Source organism: Suricata suricatta, chromosome 8 (genome assembly GCF_006229205.1).
Source record: "Suricata suricatta isolate VVHF042 chromosome 8, meerkat_22Aug2017_6uvM2_HiC, whole genome shotgun sequence".
NCBI lineage: Eukaryota > Metazoa > Chordata > Mammalia > Carnivora > Herpestidae > Suricata > Suricata suricatta.
The window spans coordinates 56,706,062-56,713,891 of NC_043707.1; the positions used below are offsets into that span (position 1 = coordinate 56,706,062).

The window sequence follows — 7,830 nt, forward strand, 5'->3', positions numbered from 1 at the left end:
GAAAAGTGAAGTACTTATGATGTGGCAATTTAAAGAGAGAAGAGAGAGAAAATGTCAGAAATCTCGGGTTTTTCTCAAGAAAACAAGATAGTTTCATGCGTACAATGTGTACAGTGACTACTAAGTCTGTATTTCTCTCTCTCTCTCTCTTTCTCTGGCACACACACCCACACCCATACCTCCCTCACTCCTCCCCACCCCCACCACACACATTTATAAAGTGGGATTAATTGTCTGAACTGCACGGAAGACTTTCTCCCTCCAATCATTTATTTTTCTCATTAAACTGGACTTACTTTTTTTTTTTTTTTTTTAGTAACCACTCAGGGGGTGTCCTTTCCCTTTTATTCCTTCAAAGTAGGAAAAGAACAATCATCAAGGGCAAAGAGCAGCTGTAAAAGCAACACTCAAAGCTAGCTTCATGCTCAGGAAAGGTCACTGCACCTCCTTCTCATGATTTCGGGTATTCTGCATGTTAAGAGTATCTTCTCTAGTAATGAACTATAGAAATGACCCCTGAAAGTATGATAGTCTTTAAGTGGACTTACGATAACACTATTAAAAGTCTTTTTGTATACATTCCTCCTTTTTGCCCTATATACTCTTCTTGTATTTCTGCCTCTGAGCCATTTGCTCTTTCATACAACTGTGCTTACACTAAGATTGTTTCTTTGCTAGGAATGCCCTTAAATTCCTCTTTATTAATCAAGATCCTCATTGTCTTTCATATCCACGTGTCATCTACTTTATAAAATATTCTCTCTTTCCCACTTAAGAAAAATGGATCTTTTCTTTCTCTTTGCTTCCAAGCATTTTGTTGAGTTTCTTTTATAATATTTGTGACAGTTGGCCCTACACAATTACTGAATGTCTCCTTGTGTTTCTTTCCATGTAGGCTGTAAAATCTGCAAACTTCTTCCATTAAGAATCATGCTTTATATATATATTTGGAATGCACAGAGCTTTAGCAGGTGTCTGCCAACCAGTACTCAATGCATATTTATTAACATTAATGCTGTCATTCCTCTGGAAATGTAATCTTGCCTCTCTGCTTATGGAAATTTTCTGTCCTTCAGAAATCAGCTCTTTCTTGTCATCATTTCTGGTGACCCCAACCCTCAGTGATGTTTCTTTTTCCTAACTGGAAGGTTGTTTGGAGGATCAAAGGAGCTAAGATACAAGGAGAGTGTCTGGCACAGGGTCAGCACTATGTAAGCATTAGCTCTATGAGTTTCATTTATAGTTCGTAATGCACAGAGAGGTGATATACTCAGGAGTACCTGGTGGATAAGTGGTGAAGTGAAATGGAGACGTGGGGCCCCGGCTCTCCATCTGGGTCTGTGATAGACTTCTCTAAGTCATTGAATCTGTCCCAAGATCCCTGTGACCCTGGCTGCTTGGTTAAGGAAGTATGCATAAAGAACACTCTAGAAAACAGACCATTTATTATTAGGTAGAGCCTTGTTCTGTTCTTTGAGAAAGAACTTTGACTTTCTAGCGTAAGTTCTAAATTAAAATTGAAGAAACAAGTTTCTTGATCATTTACATTTAGCCCTGACCTCATTCTTGCATGTCTTTTAAAGAGAGACATATACATCCCACAAGGATTGAGCTTACTTGAAACATCTCTTAGTGTAAATATGGGAAGGATTAGAATATTATTTTCATTTACTGACTGCCTATTATTTGGCAGGGAACTATTACAAAATTTCCAATATTACAATTATTTGCTAGGTAAATAATACAAATATTACCTCTGCTTCTTACTGCAATAATGTATGAGAAACACTGGTATCCCTATTTAACTGATGTGAGAAAAGAAGCTCAGAGCATGTAAATGACTTGCCTGAATGTTTTCAGTAAAGGTAACAAGATAGAGTGTTAAAAATGCCTGATTCTTGCCTCAAATAGCAGACGTTCAAATTCTGAGTTTATAATTTATTAATTATGTGATCTTGCTTTAGTTACTTAAGCCTTAGTTTCCTCTTGTGTGAGATGATAACATTATCCACCATATGTTGTTGCTGTAATGACTAAGACTTTATAAAAGGTTTAAAAATGTCAGATCTAAATGAGAAGTAATATAATTTGATTTCAAATGTATGCTTTAGGCTCTACAAGCATGATGCAATGCCTATTCAATTAATTAAAAAAATATTTATTCAGCATCTGTTCTAGGCTCTTGGAGTATGTCAGTGAACAGAACAGGCAAGGGCTGTTGCACTTGGGCGGCTTATGTAAGAGCAGGAAAAGACAATCAATACACAAAATAAAAAGGTAGATTATTTAACGTTTTTAAAGAGGATGATAGTGTTATGGAAAATTAAAGTGTAGGGGAAATGGATTGAAAATATATAGGGGGCAATTTTTTTTTTTAATTTTTAAAACATGCTTATTTATTTTTGAGAGAGAGAGATCAGGGGAGGGGCAGAGAGGAGTTCAGGATATCTCAAGTGGGCTCTGTGTTGACAGCAGAGAGCCTAATCTTGTGCCCAAATCCATGAACCATGAAATCATGACATGAGCGAGATACTTAGCTGCCTAAGCCACCCAGGCACCCCATGGAGATACGATACCAAGTGGATGATCAGAGTATAGCTTACAAAATAGATCACAATTGAAAAAAGACTTGAAGAAGATGAGGAGGATGGGGAACTTTCCAGGAGAGGGAAGTTTTGCACAAAGTTCCTAAGGTGGGCTGTTATCTGATATGTTTGAGCAACAGCAAAGAGGCCTCTGTGGTCAGGGGAAGAGTAATGAGTAGGTGTAGTCACAGCAATAGCAGGTCCTGTAAAATGCTATAAGCCCTCAGGAAGACTTTGAGTTTTACTGTGCAGAGGAGTGAAATTATCTAATTCATTTTCAACAGATACCTCTGGCTATTGTGTTGAGAACAGATCATAAGGGAATGAGGGCAGAAGCAAAACAATCAGAAGGTGACTTCAATAATACACATGAGAGAAGTGGTGGCTCAGGCCATGGTGGGAGCAAGAGTGGTAAAAAGTGATAATCCAGAAAAAAAAAAAAGAAGCTATAGTCTGCAGGTGGATCCAATAGGATTTTCTTTCAGATTAGCTGTGAGTATGAGAGAAAGAGTAGATTTGAAGATGCCACAAAAATGTTTAGTCTGAACAAATGGAATGGTGAGCAGGCAACATGGCTTTTGGCAGATTTTATTGGGGACTGGTGTTTAAGAAAAGATCAGAAATTCTGCTCTTGGACATGCTGAATCTGGGATGCCAATAAGAAGGTTTCAAAAGTCGTTTGTCTTTATTTTGGCTGTTTTAGCTTATGTACTTGCCAATGTTTTCCCTTCAGCTTAATTTGCCTTCTTAATTCTTCCATTTAATTTCTATCAGTAACTAGGTTGTGTATTTGGTAATAAAGAGGCTTTATGATATATTTATTCTAAATATCTTATAATGCTGAAAAACTGAAACATTACTTTTTCATGATTGAAATATTAAGTGCTATTTGGCATTAAAGACAAGATAAGATCATTGCATTGAAAAGTAATTGAACTGTATCCATTATCATTATTTTATTTGCAAGGCATAGTTCTATAAATCTGTTGTAGCATAAAATATCTATTATCACAGATTACATATATGTACAGAATTTTTTACACATATTTTGTTTATTAATTTATTTTAGGATATATATATAATTATATTTATTTAACTACATTTATAATAAAATATTTACAAATACATTTAATATAATATACAATATATTTAATATGATATCTAATTATAATTAAATATTACTTTAATTATAATTATATATTTTGCAAGCAAATTATTTACTTAAGCAAGAGAAAATAATTTATTGAAAGAATAACAGTAGTCTAGAAAAATAAAAGAACAGATCAGGTCCTGGAAAAACAAGAACTAGTCATTTTAGTAAAACATGTAGACTTTGGTTTTACTTTTTAAAGAAAGTATCAAATGAAGCATACCACATGTGCTGATGATGCCGGTTACTCAAGCATTCATCTTCCTACTTTTGATTCTGGGGTTTCGTTCCCTGGAATTCTAATGGAAACCAGGGTACAAGTGAAGACATGGCACTCTTTGGAAATACCAACACTCCAAAGAGGGAATATACTATTACCCCTCCAGTAGCAATTTGTGGGTTTATGAAAGACACATGTTAGAGAAGGACTTGCTTATGGATTTGAGGGAGAGTGCAGTATAAAATAAATGTAATGACATAGTTTGACAAATGCACATGTCCACAGGACTATGGCATGTACTTAGATGAGAAAAGATTGAAAAAAATTCAACAGATATTCATTCACCTTTAAAAATGGGCATATATATATTTTTGCTTCCCATAAAAGATAAGATTTAGTTTTTTTAAGAAGCTCTTATTTTCTTTCCTCCTTGCTCTCTTCTCAATTTGTTTTTAAGATAAGGAGTTCCATTTCTGCATATTGCTTTTGTAAAGGAAGTGTTGTACTTTTTTTTTATTGTCAGACCAGGGTCTCTACCTAACTTGTTTAACGCCAAAAGGGATTTGTTTTCTCGTGTACTGGAAGTACAGGAATTTGTCTTGAGTTCAAGGTTCAAACAAAGTCATCAGGAACCCGGCTTGGTCCAGCCTTTTGCTGGCTTACCTTCATTTTCACCAATCACCCCATGCTAACTGCTAGGAATTGATTGGAAAAAGCACTTGTTTCTCTCCCAACTGTTATAGCAAAATCTTATTTTGTAAAACGACCTCCAACTGGGTCATGTATGCCTCCAAATTAATCGCTGGATCTAGGGAAATGCAATGCACTCTTGGACTGAGGGCCCATTTGGTAACTGGAGGAGGAGTCATCTGAGGATGAAGGAGCAGTGGTTTGCCAAAGGAAAATGTATATGCTACTAACAGGTACATGGTGGATGGGAAACGGCCAGAACAGCAGATGCCCAGTTGAGGAGCATTTAATGTGTTGAAAATGGAACACACAGTATCTTCTCAAGAAACTTCAAATAATTTACTCCTTGTTTTGATTTTCTTATTCTGGTTGTAGTAACGATCACTATTCTCCCAGACCCAAAACTTCAAAATAGTTCTTACACATCCCTCTTCCTTGGCTCAGTCATCAGGTTCTGTGAATTTATCGTTCATAATGTCTTTTGCATCTGAACTTTTCTTTCCATTTTCACTGCCACCTTTCAAATTTGAGCTATTATTAATTCTTGCCTAGATAGTTGCTTTAGCCTCCTAACTGATCGTCTAGCCTTCAGTTTCCCAATATTTTACAGATATAAATCAAATTTTATTTCATTTTCTTACTTAGGTTTCTATGATTGCTCAAAATTTTTATTTTATTTCTCAGTGGTATAACATGATGACCACTGTTCTTCCTACAATATTTAGCTACAATCCAGGAATTTTATGTTTTAACTATTATCTGCTTATTAATTATTAGCCTTATTTGTGAGTAGAAGTATCCAAAACTGAGTTGAATTCAGTGCTAATTCTTTAGCTTTCCCCGCGGATCAAAAATTTCAGTAAATGAACATTACCTTATTGAAATTTTAGAGACATGGTATTTTTTTGCTTAAGAAAAAAATGACACAGTATGGAAATTGTTTAGAAAAATTAGTCTGACTGGGTGTTAGCTGAAGTTAACACTGGAAGCAGAAAGACCTATTCAAGGTTACTGCTATAATATAAGCATGAAAACATGGTAAAGTCTGGAGTAATGGGAGTGGGGCCTGGAAATAAAAAGGAAGACAGGTTGAAAGAGAGAAATTTATATTTTACCTCCCAGTTTAACTGTGATATCCTTAAGGGTTAGGATTGTATCACCTTTTTGTCTGCCTTGAATAACAATATATAGCAAGGTCAGAGCAAATCTTCAGTAAAGCCCATAAATGTTGTTAAACAAAATTTTGTGACTGGTGGTATATGGCAGAAGTTCTAGTCTGAGTAATTGGGAAAAATATAGGGAAGAGTCCGGAACATTTTTTTTAAGTTTATTTATCTATTTTGAGAGTAAAAGAGAATCAGCAGGGCAGAGAGAGGGAGACAGAGGATCAGAAGCAGACTCTGTGCTTATAGCAGAGACCAGAATCGGGCTCCATGCTGACAGCAGAGAGCCTGATGCAGGGCTCCAACCCACAAACTGGGAGATCATGACCTGAGCCAAAGTCTGACACTTAACTGACTGACTGAGACAGCTAGGTGCCCCCAAAACAGTCCTTCTCTTCTCAAACTTTACTTTTTTAATGTATTTTATTTTTTGAGAGAGAGAGAGAGAAAGGGAGAGAGAGAGAGAGCGTGAGCAGGGGAAGGACAGAGAGAGTGGGAAAGACAGAGTCCGAAGACAGGCTCCAGGCTCTGAGCTAGCTATAAGCCCACAGCCCGATACTGGGCTTGAGCCCACAAACCATGAGATCATGACCTGAACTGAAGTCGAATGCTCAATTGACTGAGCCATCCAGGTGCCTTTTCTCTTCTCTTCTCTCCTCTCCTCCCCACTCTTCTCCTCTTCTCCTTTCCTCTCTTCTCTTCTCCTTCCCTCTCTTGTCTTTTCTCTTCCCTTCCCTTTCCTTCTCCTCTCTTTATCCTTCCTTCCTTCCTTCCTTCCTTCCTTCCTTCCTTCCTTCCTTCCTTTTTATTTTCAGAAGAAAGAAATTATTTATTTGGTTATGGTTGTTTCAAGAAAGGCACTATGCCAGCTTCTGAGTGATATCCTGATGATTTTTCTGCTATTAAGATAATATACCTAATAACTTTCGTTAAAAATACTGTTGAGAAGCCTAGCTGCTCCTTCCTGTTCCTACAGTAATCAGTTCCCCTGTTCTTGTCTTTAAAAGAAGTCTGGATGCCACCAAGATTTATGCTTCTCAGTTTTTCAGGGAGATTAAACCTGGGTTTTTACTTAGAAAATCTAGCATGGAAGTCACTAGGGTCTTGCTTGATTCTTAGTTTACCTTTTTGTACTTACTAGTAATATAAAAACATATTTTAGATGAACTGATATAAGAGGTTCAACATTCTGAGTGTCATGTAATGCTCACTAACAAAACTTTAGAATTTATGAAGCACTTCTGCTGATAATTAGAACTTAGAATAATTTTGTGAAATAACTGTAACAAATTTTTGAATTCTATATTATTAATGAGGAAACTGAAGCTCATGTGACATTGAAATGTATTTTTGCTTTGCTCAGCTTATGCTTTCTGAGACCTGACTATTTTCTTTTGGAGAATTATTCTTTGCCCTCTCTAACATATTTTCCAAATCAGAGCTGCTGTAATCTTATATGACTTCATCTTGCTGGCCACAATGATTTTTCTAAGATGGTTGCATGCCCCATGATGGACAAATATAATAACTCATTCTCTGGCCACAGTAATTCTAGACCTAGCAAATTCTTTGATCAAACCTGGCCAATTAAAGCCTTTTCTTTCCTGCAATTTAAAATGAGAACCATGAGGGGCCCCTGGGTGGCTCAGTTGCTTAAGTTTACGACTCGACTCTTGATTTTGGCTCAGATCAGGATCTCCTAGTATTTGGGTTCAAGTCTCAAATCACGCTGTGCTCTAATAGCATGGCACCTGCATGGGATTCTCTCTGCCTCTCCCCAACCCCCTTTCTCAAAATAAATGTGAACATCAACACAAAATTTTAAATGAGATCCGTGAAAGGGATACCTGGTGGCTCAATTGGTTAAGTAGTCCACTCTTGATTTTGACTCAGGTCATGATCTCCAGTTCATGGGTTCAAGCCCCCCATCAGGCTCTGCACTGACAGCACTGAGCCTACTTGGGATTGACTTTTTCACTCTATACTCCATACGCATTTGCATGTGTGCACTCTTTTCTCTCT

The 7,830-nt window shown here is 36.8% G+C and overlaps 1 non-coding gene across 1 annotated transcript; it reads right to left on the reverse strand.

The window, feature by feature from the left end:
• Positions 1–318: 318 nt before the first annotated feature.
• Positions 319–535, reverse strand: LOC115300475. Its single transcript, XR_003912657.1, has one exon. It is a non-coding gene; the product is annotated as a small nucleolar RNA U3 (small nucleolar RNA).
• Between the last annotated feature and the right edge of the window lie 7,295 nt (positions 536–7,830).